The sequence below is a fragment of the Megalops cyprinoides genome, chromosome 12, assembly GCF_013368585.1.
Source record: "Megalops cyprinoides isolate fMegCyp1 chromosome 12, fMegCyp1.pri, whole genome shotgun sequence".
Taxonomy (NCBI): Eukaryota; Metazoa; Chordata; class Actinopteri; order Elopiformes; family Megalopidae; genus Megalops; species Megalops cyprinoides.
This window is the reverse complement of record NC_050594.1, coordinates 9092733-9110724: the sequence shown is the minus strand read 5'-3', so window position 1 is coordinate 9110724 and position 17992 is coordinate 9092733. Positions and strand designations below refer to the sequence as shown.

General features: G+C 41.6%; 1 protein-coding gene across 2 annotated transcripts in view; it reads left to right on the top strand.

Moving 5' to 3' along the window:
* The first annotated feature begins 3484 nt into the window (after positions 1-3484).
* Positions 3485-17992, top strand: part of myo6b (myosin VIb) — a 58828-nt gene continuing 44320 nt past the window's right edge. For both annotated transcript variants that reach the window (XR_005005359.1, XM_036542220.1), the window contains exon 1: positions 3485-3617. The gene's annotated coding sequence lies outside the window, so the exon portion shown is untranslated. The remainder of the gene's footprint in view (positions 3618-17992) is intronic.

Sequence of the window (17992 nt, the reverse complement as noted above, 5' to 3'; positions counted from 1 at the left end):
CTTATTGGCTGGGAAGTCTGAAGGCGGTCCTTTTGAATTCACAAAGGGAGCACCTGCGAGTATCAGAAATACAGGGTAGAATACGGTCATCGCTTCTGCTGCTGTCTAGACAAATGACTGCTTTACCTGTAAAACAAGGTTGCTTTGTTTTCTCCAGATGGTGTGCTACTGCTCCACGCCTGTGCTTGCCTTAAGGTGCCAGCTTCACCTTACCTGTAGCATGAGACATCTGGTTGAAAACAATTGTGTATAAATATTTTAAAAGCTTCAACAGGATCACTGCTCCCTGGTTCTGTGTGGGCAACGGTACCTGACCATGTGTTTCCTTCTCATGGGTGTTGAGCGATTCTGTTGATTATGACTTTTCAGTATTTTTTGTGATTCTTTAACAAAAACTTGAGCAGCGGTGGAAGTCCTTCTTCAATGAGCCCCGTGTTAAATGGCTGCACGTCTGCCATGTTGAAGCCAGCTTTTGCTTCACATTGAGATGTAAAGAAAATGCATTGCCTCCTGACAGATTGCGCAAATGGTGTAGTATCTACACTATCTATGACTTCACAGGTTCTCATGGGAAACATAGAAAGTGGTTTGGCATCAATGTGGTCTGAATATAAGCAGTCATTATTGATATAGTCATTCTACTTCCCCTACACATTGTAAATAGCAGATTCCTTCTTTTGTTTCAGCACCTAAAAAGGTAAAAGCTGAAAATACGGCATGCAAGCAATATTATAAGCAGTAATACAAAAGACTGTTAAACTGTTTTCATGCGGGTTCACACTAAATTTGTAAGCTTATTGCTTTTGTTCTTTTTTTAAGAATGACAGCAAAAAATGTCATGTTGTAATTCATATGAGAGGGCAAAACCTTTAACCTTAACCTTGGTGCAAAGGCACTTCTGTTTTGGTAACAACTGTAGGCAACAGTCTGTCACAGTGCCCCTCACTCAATCACTATGAGTGGCTCCCCAAGGTAAAAGCAGTAATAACATTTTGCCACTAGAGGGCAAAAGGGAAGCCTTGTGCTCGGCTTTTGAACAAAGCCCTTTCAGTTCTTGTCCCCAATCAAGTATCCTGTTGCCCCACAGTTTTTACTGTCCAAGCTTTGATGACCATCTCTTTTAGCTCCTTCCTGTCTGACTTGCTGTAGATGGTTGATTGTGGCTCTGCAAAGCTCAGGGGATCTAAACATGACATCCGTTGCCGTTCAGCGGCTGATTAATGGCCTCTCCCATGATCCGTTTGACACACAAGGGCAGCTTAACTTTGAGCCGCTGTCATTGTACCACAGTTCAAAGAAAAGTTTCAGAGAGTATTTCATTCTTTTATTTATTTTTTTCTTTTACATTTAAGAGGCTTGGTGCTTTGTGAATTAGGCCGTGATTTTTGCACTGTGTGAGTGCAGTCATGGCAATCCGTCCAACATAGTGTTTTAGCTGTGTGTTTTGGTCTCTGATTAGATCTCATTATGATGGCTTTTTTGACTGTCGTTATGGTTGCACCACAGAAACATAGCCTTTGGTGTTTTGCTGTCCAATAAGTGACAAAAAGTCACAACATTGCCTGTGATTAATAAAAGTTAAGTCCAGATCACTTTGGGCTCTGACTGAAACCTTTCTGGTTAGCCGCTTGCCCTTGTTTTCTGTAGTACAACCCCTTGTTCTGCCCCAGAGATCCCCTCATTTTCACTTGTGAGCATATGAAGTGTGTAGGCTATACACTGTGACAGCCTGTGTTTAAAAACCAACATGATCAAGTTTATTTGCTTGTTAATACACAACTCAGTTGAATTTTGTTACCTATAGGGCATCCTCAGTGATGGCGATACAAAATGATGATTGACTGTGTTCTAAATTCAGATTTACCGTGTTAGGTTATATTTATGTAGTAGCACAGTAGTTACTGTATGTTCACCACCTGTTATATAGAGCATGTTTTACCTGTAACCATATTTTTGTTTTCTTGATTCAGATGATCCAGAATTTAGATGATGTATTTTGTGTTGAAATTAATAATATAATAACCACCGATGAAGCGGTGTAGCGGTGTAATTTTAACAAGCACGCGGTGGTTATTGTCTGGCTGACGGACAGCGCATTATCCAGCGTTGACTTGGGGACACAAGTGCGAGTTGGCATCTCGGGCTCGGATTATTAAACGTCAAGAAATGAAAAGACATGTAAACATTCGGAGAGACACGTAGGTTTACACGGAATTGTCCCCACGCTGAAATGTGATACAGCTTCAGCACTGAGCGTTTCAGATGTCTTTCTAATTAGATTTACTCGCCCCGTATTGGCTTTCAGTCTGAGATAGAATGTCCTCTTAAAAATGCGTTAAAAGTTTTGAGTTACTGGCCTCTCAAAAATTCATGACTGCCATGTTGGCATTTGTTGTGCCTCAGTGGAAACCATGGCGATGTGTCAAGTTACCCGACAATATCAAAAAGGTGCCGTTTCAGGGTTTATAGCCTATATTTTGCACCAAAAGAGGACGTAAAATTGCTTCCAGTCTAAGAAGAGGCATATGTTTTTGGTTTATACATTTCTTAGGTCTTTCAATGAATCATATTCATTGCCGGACTGTTTCAAAAGTGTAATGTTCTATATATTCTGAATCCACCCCCGCAATATTTCCAGGTTCTGTATATTGGGGAATAGGCCTATAGCGTTTTGTAGAAGTAATAAAACTTTATGTTCAGTTACTACTGACTCTTAACGTAAATGTTTCAGACAATTACAACTAATGATGACACCTGCTTCGCAAAACCATCACGTTGTGCTGAATAATGTAAACGGATAAAATGTAGCCTACATTGTCATAGCCTAACTGAATTATGATGACAGCGAGGTATCCGTGGTTGAAGACAAAATCTGTATAATCATGGGAGAGTCTGGTGTGATGCTCAGCTTATTAGTAAGACAGTGAATTATCTCTGTGGGGAACCATGATGGCAGATCTCAAAGAGTTATTTAGCTCAACGGTAATCTGTGTTCATTTATGAAGGTAGGCTAATATCATGCGTAACTGTAACATCAGTTTGCTTTTACTACGTGTTTAAGGACATACATAATATAATCCTTCATAATCATCAAGTGTTGGAAAAGTATCATTTGAATAATGACAGAGTTCTGGGAGCATTTCAAATGTTTAATCAACATGGTCATAAGTGAAATGCATGCATGTGGTAAATCTGGCATATTCGACTGATCCAAAATGTAATCTGTTCAAATCATGCAATCAACCCGATGATTTGATTTTACACTGCATAGGTTCGGAAGGGCAAAATCAACTACTATAAAAAGCAACAGTAAAGTAAAAGTCCAGTAAGTCTGCAAGTATAAAATAAGGACCAAAAGTGCACCAATTACAACTGTACAAATCGATGTTGTCAAGCGCTCCAGCTGGCCTATATCTGCAGCTGCCTCTTTCCTCTTGACGTCACTGCCATTCCCTGGACTTCATCATTCCGTGGGAGACCGGGATCTGGCAGCGTTACGGCAGGAAGAGGACAGACAGGAGCGTGGATCTACACTCGGGATCTATTAAAGGGATCATTAACTTTTTAAAATACAACAGCAAGAACGCACGGGCTCTACGCTTTGAAGAACACTCGTAGTAAGTGGCACACTTTAGAAACTAGTGTGTGCATTATTCTTTATTTGAGCTAGCTGCCCAGCTAGCTAGCCAACCCGCTATACTAGAATTAAAGTCACTCTGTAGCTGCAATGTTGTTTAAGCATTTTATGGTCCACAAAATACAGTTTGTTTACCAGGACAATCTGAATACCAGTAGTTGTAGTCCTGTGTGGACAGCTAGCTAAGTCAGTAAAAATCTATGGAGCTAGCTAGATAACTAACTACAGTGGTCGCTGCTAGCAAGCTTGCTACGTTATCGCTCTAGATGTAACAGTGTTCAGCACACTTAGCTAGATAGCTTGTTCATTAGGTACAGAGACTAGATATGCTCCCGATCACGATATGACCAACTAACAGTAGCCGCATTTGGAAACCGTGGTGGCTGCTCGCTGGTTGCACTGTTCCCTAATTCTTATGACAGGGCTGGAGGCAGTCCCAATACAGAACTAACGGTTGACACCTTACTGAACGTAAGCTAGCATGCTTGTTGCACTTCTTTTGGACGGCAAACGCACTGTCCTACATACCGGAATTTCATATTACTTGCTCGTAGCTATAGCCTGCGAATTTAGACCGGGATGCAACTTCACATAGGCTGTGTGTTTATGTAACTTAGCTAGAGCTAACGTTCAATTAGCCAGTTAGGCAGTGCCACTGACGCGATTGAAGACGGCTCAGAGTGAAAAGGGTATTATTATCTAGCAAGAAGGGGATTTGGCTTGGCATAACGGGACAGGTTTGGCTGGCAAGAGAAGCGGTTGCAATTTTATGACGGTGAAAACTGAAGGTTGGCTTGAATACACTTAAAACACCTAAGCACTTGCCTATGTCTAGGCAGGGTAGGAGAACTGCAGACAACTGTAGTGACAGAGGTGTTAGCGCAGTACGGCTAAAACTTCAAAGGTTGTGGTCTTGGACGGACTGTACGGTACGTTTGCGTCTTCGTTGCAGTTTTAGTGCGCTGGACAGATACTGTGACTTTTGTACGCACAACAGTGCTGATGCCGTTGCAAAAAAAGTTGCAACGAGCATTAAAGACGGTCGAACCATGTGAACGTAACTTGTATATTTATAATATAGCTCACATTGACTTAATGTCATTAAAAACATAAAATTGCATTAGTATAAGAAAAGTGTCCGGTGAGAATCGAAGTGCCTTAGAAATATTCTAAAAGCCGCAAAATTTACTTAAAAGTATTGTAATAGGTGCGCTTATGGTTTCTGTCAGTCATTGACTGGGTGGTGTTGGAGCTGTAGTTGTGATCACAACCCTCAGGTTCGCATTAAGCTTGGAAGCTCCACGGCTACTACAGTAGAACCAGTTATCACATACGATTGTAGTGTAGTTTGGGTTAAACCGTGAAACAAAGCCAGGAATGCATTCCATGACTAAACAATGAATTTATTTTCCGCTTAATTTTTCTTCATGAACATTTATGACTGCTAACTCCTGCTGTGGAGCCACTAAGGAAAAATAAATAACTTTTTGTGTAGTATTACGGACAGATTGCTTTGTTTCTGCTAATAGCCTCGTTGATATTTGAATTAAAATGTTTTACCACATAGAATGCAGATGTTGTGTCAATACTCAGATGCTGATAAATAAGAAAAAAAAAACAAGGAAAAGTTTAAGTAATATTGATCATTAATGATAAATAAAAGGCAAAACCCCCTGTAAAAGTAGACATTTCCTGAGTCCTGTGTGACCTTTTTATAAAATGAAGTCATAGAAACATCAACTCACAGAAATAGCTGGAGGTTCTTAGAGTGGTGGGCCAGGGTGTTCATTTTTTGATTATTTCATCTCTGAAGCTGTTGATTATTTGAATATCAGATGAATTTGAATGCTAAGGGCATAGTGAAGCCTTCAGTAAAATCAAAGTTACATCCACCAGTGTCTCCTGCATGGATGTTGTCAGTGCAAGGCAGTTTGAGATGCTGGATCCTTTGGCCTTTGACTCCTCACTCTTGTTTCTTGTCAGGTGCAATTCCCATGATAACACTGGTGACCCCCAGTAATCTTCATCTTACTCTGAGAATGGGGGGCACCTATTTTATGAATTATTTACACTTTGTTGCACAAAACACCATACATTTTTTGTTCATCATGAATCAAACCACCAATTATTTGTCTATAATCAATTAATGGGAAAGTGTCTGAACCTGTCTCATAAAATTATTTCTGATGTTGTTGCTAGGCCATTCAAATGAATGTGTGACATCTTTGAGACTATCGACTTGGAATGTGTTGTGGAATTCTGGAATTAGGAAATTCTGGAACGTTCTCCTTGTGGTCTTCTCCCTGCAAGCATACGTGTCCTTGTTTGGGTAGGAGGAACTGAGATGCCAGGGTCATGTTTCATTTGGTATGGAAGAAGACATCAACCCTATTGCCTCAGTCCACGGTTGGCTTCAGTGCCATTGTAATTAGTGGAATGTGATATGAATTAGTCATGTTCCACAGGACAGATCGCAAATAGCATGATGTCGGGTGTCACCCTATACTGGCTTTAACGCTCCAGTCCCCCAGTCCAAGCCATCTAGTAAATACCGCGCCGCAGATTGGAGCGTGTTCGTGGCTGATACCTCAGGTCACACGTTTCACTTTTGCCGGCACCGTGTCCTCGTTTCAGTAGGCCAGCCTTTGTGAGCGTGTCAGGTAACATCACCGTGTCCATCACCTTGTGGTGGGTAGAGATCTTGACTTCTGTGATCAGGAGGCAACAGGTTTGAGTCTCTGTGTCATATCTTTGAGCAGGGTACTCAATCTGAATAGCACCAGAGTAGCACCCAGCTATATATGGACAATATGTAAATAGTAAGCTAATAAGGGCCCCTAAATAAAGGCATCTGATAAGCAAATGGATACTAAGAATTTGCCACTGACAGACACGGCCAATGTCAGATAGCACCCACCTATATATGCAGAATATGTAAATGGTAAGCATCAAGTATCTGATAAGCAAATGAATGCTAAGAATTTGCCAAGGACAGACATGGCCAGTGTCAGGTATTAATGGGATGGGCTGTTGCGTGGGTTTATATAAAATCAAAATGAATGTTAATGAAAAGCCAAGTGAGATGTAGTCCTTGCCGGTGATCTCATGGGTAGTGCCTGCCAGTCACTGTCAGAAACCTGATCCTGCTGTCTTTGTGGCATTATCAGCGTAGGGGCCGCGGCTGTGAGCTGATACCGCCGATCGCATGGCGGTGATGGCTAGCGGAATGCTGGTCAGAGTGCGTGCGTACGTGGGCCAATGCTGCAGAACCGCGGCCCGAATCACCTTGGTTCAGCCTAGTGTTTTGGCAAAAGCACTGCATCCTACTAAGGCCTGTGAGACCACAACTTTCTAGCAGAAGATTTTGAGTGCTTGGTGATGGTTGGCAGTAAGTTCTTCCCCCTGTCTGTCCTTCCATCTGTCCTAGGAAGACTTCTACTAGTGCGTGGATATATTTGGTTGTTGCGTCAGCCTCGCATTGGGAATCTAAAAGAAAAGGTGGTATATACTGAGCTTTAGTTTACTGTAGACTGGCTAAGGAGATTAAAGATGTGGAATAAACCTTTTTGCTATTTTAAAGTAATCAGTGCTGCTGGTTGTAGGTTGATGCAACTGATAAATATGTCCTAGCGTTTGAGTACTTCAGACTGAAGTGAGCATATTTCTGAAATGGATGCAGAGTTTCAGTGATTTTAAAGTCATCTTGATGGTTCATCTAACTTAATGTTGCACCATACTGCTGCTCCACATTGCCGCATGCGAATCAGTGCTGCATTGATTCAAAAACAAGCCTGGAGTCTTGGTGTCTGGTTGTTGGTGAACCAGAGCTTCCCTGCGTTTGTTTGTTCTAGGGAGATAAGGTTTTCCATCATGGTGTTTTTAGCCACTGAGCTCATACAAATGATCCCGTGGCCAGGCAAGAGGCTTCAGTGACACAGCGAAACACTTCCTGATTGGATCTCCTGATCGTGTAAAGGCATTATGGATTTAGGCTAGCTGAACTTCAGAACAGGGACCTCTTCCTGCTGGATCAGAAAGCCCATACTGAGGGTATATTAGGTCAAAATTAAAATGGGAAAAAGGGAAGTGGAAAAGTAGGGAAATTACATTAAGTAGAGGACATTTGTCATATTTAATGAGAAAACAGAAAAGTAAAAATGTACAAGAAAAGGGTATATATGCAAGAAGAAACTGATGAATACAGTTGACTTACTTCAAAGTTAGAGAATAAGAGAGAAAATGTCAAGAAAGAAAAATTGAAAGGTGTTTCATTCTGGTCATCTTATTCCACAACTTCACATTCTTACTATTATAATGCTGTAAGCAGAATCTCTGGAGTTAAAGTGCCTGTTGGTGATTCATGTTTGAGGAAACCAGTCATACATTCCACTTTCAGTCATTTTGGAACGTTTTCTTCCTTTTATATAGCTGGCAAATCTACATACTGTTTATTCATGCTGTTTTTACCCAAAGGAAAAGTTAACAGTGATTTTTCATTTACTGTTTATTGTTGGCGCACAGTCCCTATATTCATTTTTTAAAAATGTATTACTTATTCTCTTTTAAATCAGATGCATTCGGCACACACCTCAGTCTCCCCTAGAAGTCTGATGTCATATAGGTGCCTTGTTAGCCAGACAGGAAAAGCCTGTGATGAAAATATCTCTGGAGCCTCAGGCCTTGGCTGAGCATGCTAGTCTTCATTCAGAAGGGCCAAGCTCTTCCCTGCATCCTGTCTGCCCCTCGCTGACACCACCGTGCCTTTTCCACATCCTTTTCCTGGCATAAGCACAGGAAGTGGGAGCTCTGGGCTCTGCTGGGGGTCCAGGAAGCCCCTGTTGACCCAACAGGTCCGGCCGCTGTCTGCACCCCCTACTCCCCCGGGCTACCCGAAAAGCTCCCTCAGTCACGGCTTGTTTTTCTTGCGACCTCCCTTAGCCAGACTATGACACCCTCGAGTATGGATTAGGAAAGATTGCTCAGAAGATTTTCGTGGGAGTGGACCTATGGCTGTGTGAGTGGGCTGGCTCATTGTGATGATTTTTTAGCCCCCCCCCCCAACCCCCCACACACACATACACCAATACAGAGCCTAATGCTTATGTGTGACATGTAAAACTTTGTGTCAGCTGATCTTGAGAAAAGGATTATGGGAGAGAATGCTGTGTGTATAATTACGGATATGTGGGAGTGGTGGAAATGGGAACAGGAACTTTCCCTTGGACATGTTCCCAATCTCGTTGCAGGGGATACATCTACAAGCATTCTCTTTTGGTTCGTGACACAGCAGATGGTGGTGTTCGGGTGTGTGACTTATGCCCTGTCCTATTACATGTCCTTGAGGGCTCAGTGTCATTCAGCGCTGGCTCTGTGTAATGGATGGCCATGGTCTCATTGTCCCGGAAGTGAAGAACTCCTTGGTGTGGTATTTGTTGGTGATTGTATTCATAGGCACTCAGAACATAGCTATTGTGTGTTTGGAAACACCAGTATTGTTTCAAATGTCAATAGAATTTGCTCTTTTCTTTGATCAGATGCTAAAATAAAAAAAGGTACATTTACCATGACCATACTTAAGGTTAAGGTTATGACAGGGGATATGAGAATATGACACTTAAGGAAGAGCAATTTTAAGGAGGAGGAATTTACCTGCAGTGATCATTAGAAGAAGTGCGATGTGAAGAGCATCATTTTGAATAACATTTGATTAGATTTGAGAAGGTCAATCGCATTTGGTTGCAAGCAGCAGGCATTTATAAAGCGGCCAGGCATTGCGTGTAGTAGTTTTCAGGGAGGTTCATTTTGAAAACATGTCAGATTGCTCAGCAAAAATGAATTTCGTGCCGAAGTTAGACATTATGTGACCACCACGAGGGAAACTCCTGATGATCATTTCTCAGAGAACAGCCCCAGGAGCTCTTGAAGGACATGCCAGTGGATTGCTGACAGCTGGTGCTTTGACTTTAACATGCATCCTGACCTCGGTACAAAGCCCCTTTGTTTCCCCCCCCTGTCTCTTTGTATCGGGGGGTTAGAGCAATATACCAGCACACAAGGAACTCCGTTTATATTGCCGCAGGTACCTGGCAGCCAGCGCACACAACGGCACTGGACAGTGAGGTTTTTCCTCTGAATTTTATTTGCATATAAACATAATCATTAACATCCATCAGAAATGTACTGTTGTTACACAATAACACAGTAGTTTGCAGACACGCGTTGCAGGTGTGCTGAAGTCTGTTCCTTCTTCAGCCTTTGGCTTCTGGCCTTTCAACCGCATGCTGGTGCAGCACTATGTGCAGTGTCAGTTGCCTGGCAACGTGTCAAAGTATATTGGTTTATTGGTTCTAGTGGATTATTAGCTTAGGGTAGCCTAATGTTTGGAATGCTGACCTATGTTTATGGCAATACAGTGCACAAAATATGTCTTTTTAAATTGATTTTTCTTTTTTTTTTATTTTCATAAGCTTTACTATTTTGTCTCTGTCTGTGTATGACTTTGTAATTTAGTGTGTTGTTATATTTTTTATGGCTCATTTCTGTTCTTTATTGTGTGTTTATTCTAAAGTTGCTGTCTTAGCCAGGGACTCCCTGGTTAAATAAAGGAACTAATTAAAGACTTGGAGAAGACAGAGAAGTCCTAGAACTAAGAGTCCTCAGTAAAACAAATAATTTTGGTTTTTACACAAACATTACCCACACAAATACACACAATTACACAAACATGCCTTCCTCAGTTCAAAATGAGCGTTGTTTTCTGTCGTTAAAAGCCAGTAGACATTATGTTGGTGATGCTGTAGTTGTAGTTGACTTGTAGGCTCAGGAACTGGACTAACAAATAATTGTAATGATAACATCTTCTACTTTTATGGCAGATATTATTAAAATTGTGCCAGTGTGCCATCTTCCAAATGTAACATCTTAGGATGTGTAGGCTGTGGAAAAGTGCATGCAGATAAAGATCACATTGGACTTTGGTACGTTTGCCTGATCAGCGGATGATTCTTAGCCTGCCTCAGGGGATGACTTGACCTCTCACACATGGCCTCTTTCATCAGACATCCTGTCTCGACTGGCCTCCTCTGAAGTTTGAAATTATCGCATGCGTGCATGTTATCCATGTTCCCTGCTGTGGGCTGCCTTGGAGAATGAGAGCAGGTGACACTTCTGTCTGAGACACACCCTTCCCACGCCCACCCCCAGCACACACACACACTGGGCTGAAAATAAACTGTATTGGTGATAGGTTGTGAGATTTAGCGAATTATGTTTCTTTCGTGTGTGTGTGTGTTTTTTTAATTGTCAAAGAATCATTTGTAATTCTTATGTTTTTTTATGGAGTACAGTGTCTCCAAAGAGGTCTTAGACATGTACCTTGAGAGCAGCAGGTTGACAAGCTCCCAGTTTTTTAAATGTTCCCAGCTGTCCATCTATCCAAGGAGACCTGCACAGCTTTCATTTTCAGCACTGCTCCTCTATACAGCTGCATATTTACCACAGTTTTTCAGGTTGAGAGAATTGCTCAGGGGTACAGCGGAAGTGGCCCAAACATACCTCCTGGTTTGAAGCCCAGCGTCCTGAGCACTCCGTACCACCCTGTGAAACCCTCTCCTCTGCAGGTCGGTCAGGATGACCTGATGCTGAGGACATAAACTCAGCCCTCTTCGGTCCAGACGCTCGTCTGGATTCATGGCTCTTTAATCCTCTTGCCCTTGTGTCGGGATCATTTTCCTGTTGCTGCAGCTTTTCTGTGCGGAAAGCCCAGTCATCGGAGTCAATTTGTTCTGTGGTTTTCACTTACAAAGGCAAGGAAAACATAGAGGTTTGCACTCCTTATCAAAAAGGGGAGCAAAAATGAATGTACTTCCTGTATTTTTGTTTATTTTAGTTTTTTAAGATAGCATGTGGATGGCTGAACAAAGAAACGACTTTCATCAGCAATTTAGCTTCCTTGTATTTGATTGGTTGTTGTGTTTTTGTTTGTGTTTTTCATCAACAATATTCAGATTGTTAGTAGTTTCCAGTTATGCTCAATGAAAAAGATACCCAGGCGACTCCATGAGAAAATAAAACTGAGGGAAGGTGTTCGATTGGATAAAGCACTCATCGGGGGGCCTTATAGTGCTTAGAAGATCCAACTAAATACTTTCTTTGAGGTTCATTTTCAGATGCTTTGTCCAGGAAAACTGCATTTCAAGCACTAATTAGATCTCCATGTTAAATAATAACTGAGGGCTGAACTGCTATTTCCCAGTAAACAGCCCAAGCTTCCTTTGAAGTTGTTAGATGGATTAAGCTAGGCCTTCTGATAGGCAGTAACTTATTCATGAAGGTAGCCGCACGTCTAAATCACATGCTGCAAAGAGCTGTGTGAGTAAGTCTGTTTGCGCGGTCTGTGGGAGATATCCTATTTTTAATGAGCCACAGTGTTTACCTTCCACTGGGAGCTTGCACAGGGAGCAGATCCACACACCAGGTTTCGCTCGTCAGCTGCAGGCTAATGAAGTCTGCAGCATAGTGCTTTAAAATGAAGCAATTATTGCAGTGTGCTGTCTGCTCTCAGCTCATTAAAACTGCATGCTGGGAGCAGCAGGGTATTACTGGCATTTGTTCCAACATTACCGTTGATCTGGTTCTTGAATGATTTAACTCCGTATAGTGCATGTAAGCTTTGTCAATTGTTATTTTGCACCTGGTAGGTAATTCCTAGGATATTTTAAGGGAGTTTCTACATTTTAAGATTAATTACCTTTGGTAATTCATAAATCATGGCTCACATCCAAGAGATCTTCATTTATGTACACTTTCATTCAGGTAAATGAATAATATCAGTGATTGTTATAATGCAGGGTTCTTAAGGGTCCTCTAGATGAGTGTTCAGAGGAAAGGAATAACACTACATTTTTATTTTTAAATTTGTTAGTTCACAAGTAGTCAAATATTGAGCCAAGTAATCGATCAGTGAAGTTATGGTTGATATTCAAATAACTGGATATATGCCATTACCTGCAACAGGTGGATCACAGGCATGTGTCTAAGTGACCGCCACTCTCATTGAAAGAAAGGCAGTGCCCTTCTGAACTGGCATTTTTCTCCTCAGTGTAATGTCTTGAAGGTCTTCATTGCTGCAGGTCACCTGAAGTTGGGGTACCATTAGTTTCAATAGTTAGTTGTGTGTCCATATCAGCCCTTAATCTCTGAGTGTGTCAGCACTGGTGAATTCCTTCGCCTTCTGAATACTCTCCTCACTGCATCCAACAGATCTGCCATAATCCACTGGCTGAACTCAAACCTGAAGCAACGCTAGTTTTCTGGTCTTAGTGACATACGAGGAGTGGTTATGATAATTATTTGTAATGGGGATGTATATTCATATATTCAGCAATGCATAGGGATTTGGATTTCTGTTAGGTAAAATGGCTTCCTATCAGGACTTAAGAAATTGTATGCCACAGGATATATTGTCATCTCCTTTCTTCATGTTCGTGTTCTGCCCTGTAATTTCTAGTGCTATTTATAGTCGACACTCCTACATGAGAGTTGTTTACCAGTTAGATACATAAGAATCCAGTATTGTGCATTCATTCCTTCACCATGCACCATCTAACTGGCTGCAGAGTCATGTGTTTGGGCATGATTCGTGAATTGGCAATAATGTAGGCCTGCAACTGTAGCTTTGCTTGTTATCAGTTTGGGTGATACTATTGATTGATTTAGTTGAGTCTTCCTCGGACAGAGCTGAATTTCTGTACTGGCAAGTCTGACAAATGCTGAGGAGCTTCCAGAGAGAGATACTTTAGAAGATAATCCAGAATTTATCTTCGTCTCTCCTCTGTCAGTCAAGTTTGTCTTCTTGTGTCCCTTTGGAATTAAATTTTGTAACGCTCTGGTTTTTTCTTTCCTCTTTTGAGGACTCCTTTGCAGTGTTTCCCAGCAGGAAGCTCACTGTTCATTTGATGTGTAGCCATATAGCGGTAACTTTTTTTTTTTTTTTTTTTTTTGAAGGAAGAGTCTAAAAAGTCGGTCAATGAAGTTGTCCGATAACAGAGCAATAAATGTAGAATGGATATGGATCTTGTTATCAGGCTGTTTGAGAAAAGTTTTCCTCGTGTGCAGAATTTGTGTAGGGGGGTCCATTAGCTGGCTCCAGGATCTGTTATCTGTTATCTGGTTCTGGGCCTTTGCCCTTCATCTGATGTGCCGCTATGGTCAGAAGTCTTTTCTGTTTTATCTGCGCCAATAAGGGCTGTCGCTAAGACCCCACACGGAAAAGGAAATCAGGTGGGCATCTGGGAAATGATTAGCTGTGGCATTGGCTGTAGCGCTGTTCGTATGGTGGGTTAGCTGTGCTCCACATCGGCTTTTATGACATCCTTGCAGGTTTATGAGGAAGTGAAGTAGCAGAGTGAATGAGCCTGGTAACCAGTGAGCTTTGCTTTTTCAGCAGCTGACAATCCTCTGTCAGTGACCTTTGATCCCTATCCCAGGTCTGATTGGATCACCGAAGGAGGGGGAGTCCCTAATAACAGCAATACTGTGGGATTGTAGAATGAAGGTCAGTTTTTTTTTTAAACAGGGACATAGATCTGTCTGTGCCGACGTCACAGGAAAAAGTGGGCAGTGGCCTTGTCCTTGGAGCTTTTCAAAATCAGTGCCAGTCTCTATTATTCAGGATCATTTCCTGCTTGGTGTTGCATTTGCCATTTATTCCAGACAGATTTGGATTTCTGCAGTCTGCACTGATAACAAAACCAGAGACTGTCTCGGTGATATATGATTACGCTTTCGTCCTGACTCCTGTAATACGCATTTGAAACACAGGGAGATCCCGTAATTCCATCCGAAAATCCCCTTTCGTGCCGATGGCAACAAGACACAGCATGGGGGCACAGAGTTTTGGGTCCAATTTCTTACTGGATTAAGGGACTATTTTTCGAAACTGAATCCAAGAGTGAGGTTTTTGCAGCTACCCTGGCCCTTCCCCTGCCCTCTTTGGCAGCGCAGCGTCCTTGGACGCGTTCGTGACCGAAGTCGCCATGCTCAAGCGGCTTCACGCGGCCCGCGGACAGTTGGAGATGGGCGGAGTCGTGCTGTGATGCTCTCCAGGGTGTTACAGCAGGGGCTTGCTGCCTAATCCCGCTTCTATTTTTAGCGGCAAAGCGATTAGAAGCCGAATGCTGAATCGTGACATATGCTCTGAATAAAGTTCTCTGAGTGAGTTTCGGCCGCTGTAACGTTTGACCTTGTCCTTTCAGCTGAATCCTGAAACCATTTAATGCCATGTTTCTTTTTTCTGTCTGTAAACCCTGTGGAGTATCAGCTGGCTCATCTACTATTATGTAATATAATAGGTCTCAAAGTCTTATGTTGGCATCACTAGATTTAATCAGTTAATACAGCCTGTTTGAAAGTAACGCATATCAGTGTTTCCCATGGGACTTTCAATGGGTGGGGCTCTGTGGCAGCTGGGAGGGAAAGGAGGGAGCATGTTTCAAATGACCAGGTGCAATAAGTAAATATAAGATGTAACTGTAATAAGATGAACTAATATGTAACAATAGGATTTTTTTGTCTAACACAGCGATAATAATTGTGTGTACTGTGTCTTTATCCAAACACTTATTTGATAAAATTTACTTTGAAAACTACTAAAACTACTAAAGCAAGAATCATCATAATTGAACAAAACTAGTTCATTTACCAGTGTTTCCTAAATGGCTAAAAACTGACTTTCAGAATCATAAAGATTTGATTTTCACCAAAATTCACAACCAACTATAGGATGCTCATCAGTCATGCACTCTTCTTCCAATAATCACGTCCATCCAGAATTAGATCTGTGGTTTATTTTTAAGTGTGGAGTTCCAGATGAACAGTACATCAGACTTTGTTTAAAAATGCTTTATTCAACATTTTCTCTTTATCTATGTGAGAAATGTCCTGAGCAAAATTCCTCAGATATGGAACAAAATTCTTTCTTTATTAAAATAAAATTCTTTATTAAATAAAATATAAATAATGATAATATGACTCATGTTATCTAATTGGAATGTGACCATGAGAATTGCTGATACAGTGAAGGCTACAATGCCATGGTGCAGTCATTGTCCTTAAATAATTTCAAACATAAAATAATATGATTTTTGTTATTCATCTGAGGCCTTTGCACTTCTTTTGGCATTGTATTACATGATGTGAAGGAGGCCAAATTGAATCTCATTAGTGGATTACTTTATTTTTACAAGCAAAATTTTGAAACACCCTTATTATAGAAATTATTCTGACCCAGTGTTTTTGATCACTGTATACAGTTTATGCTTATGCACTTTTGTACGTCGCTTTGGATAAAAGCGTCTGCTAAATGAATAAATGTAAATGTATTATTACTTATAAGAAGAGTGCACTGTACAGTCCCAGCTAAATAAGTGTGGTGCACTCGCATTCAGGTGTGTCATTCCAGGGGAAACTCTGCTATCGTATGTTCCATCTGTACTGGAAGTAAAAGTGCTTTACAGGAAGTGGGTTTTTTCTGGTCTTTGATTTGGCCTTTGAGCCATCCGGGGTTTTTTGCACGGTCTAGGAGACACGGCAGACTGCAGCGTTGTGTACTCTGCTCTGTGTGATGTTGCCCTGAAGTGCCAGCTCCATTATGAAGTGCTGCCATTACATCATGAAGAAAACACTTTCATCTAGTTGTTTCTGAGGTCGTTTCCCCCAGCGAGTTTCTCCCTTTATTGGATTTTTTGAAAGGATCTGGGCCAAATGACAGCTTGATTTGGTGCGGGCATTGTCGGCGCAGAGAGAATGCTGGCATTGTCGCAAACACCAAGTGTTGTTTTTTTTTTTGGTGTGCAAGCTCAGTAATTGACAATCGGGCATTGAAGAGGTCCCTCACACAGAGGTTATGACCTGGGAAACGGCCATACAAAAGCGATGACTCTGTCCGTAGTGCTTCTGAGCGTGAGAAACTTCATCAGGAATTATGGGTAAAATATTTAGCTGCTCATTAAATGGGCCGGAAAGCCCAGGGTGCTGTTTGTGAAGTCCACATAATTCATTTTTCTTGTGATCCTTTAGGCTCTAGAGATGTTTTGCCACACAAGTCCCCGTGACTGATGGTTGTATGCTGGCTTTAACTCCTATAATTTGATGTAACGTTTCCAATTAAGTTACGCAATTGTGCCTTAATTACTCCACTGATAATGAGTTTGTTAAATACTCATAATACTCAATAATACTGGATTTGACATGTACGTTATCTGCTCCAAAGGGCACCAGGGGTTAATTGCAGAGGAAGAACCCAGGGAAAGTGTTCAGTTGGACATACCAAATGTTTGCAAACAACTCATATGCATAGACCATTTATTTTGCACAGGCCTAGTATTTCAGCACGTTCCTGGAGTATTATTTTATGACATACATTTACACAGTAAGTCAATGTTAAATCTTTTGTGGAAGGAGCAAGTCATTACGGGTGTAAAAATGTATAAAATGTAAATATGTATCTCAATCTGAGAATTTGTGTCACTTAAATGAATCAGTAATGCAGATCATATTAAAAATAATAATTCTCAAAATTATTGGGCAATTAATTCCTTGTTATGGGGCTGACAACAATGACTTTGGTAACTAATTATTCTATTAATTAAGCATAAACAATTGACTCAGCTGCCCTACATTTCCGACGGGCAGACATGAACAAGTGGGTTGAAGGAAAACTAATTATTCTGCTATTTTATTACCGCAAACAAAAATTCAGCTGCGTTCATTCCTTAAAGAACATTGCTTAAAGATGTTCAATAGATATTTGATTGAAAGCTAATTAATGGAGTTCTTTAGGGAAATGAGCACACACTGACTGAACAGGACCAGGCCTGGGAAACACTGGGCTATAGTATTTCTCAGAGTCCTTGCTCTGTCGTCAGTCCATGTATACAGGTAGCTCTGAATAACTCAAACCCTCCACTGAAGTGGGCATGGCTGAGGAGGTGAAGGTATCTGGATTTATTGATTTTTTTTTTAATCAGCCCGTGAGGGAGTGAGAGGGATTTTGTGCTAGGGGGAAAACATGTTTTTCTCCTTCTGTGCGGCCAGTCTCAGGTGGTGCTGGTGGCAGGTGCCGGCACACTGACAGGGCTGGAGATGTTTTGATCCCCCTCACCCCCCACCGGAGTGATGTCCCTCTTGTCCCTTCTCGGGGTTGCCACGGGAAACCTAACCCTGCTCCCGGGCGTCGTGCTCCCTGGGGGTAGCCGCTCCTCCAGACGCTAATCGCTCTGTGTTCCAGGATCAGAGGTTCGTGTAATGAATAACACGATAATTGAAAGCCCCCGTGGAGCAGACTGATTCAATGAT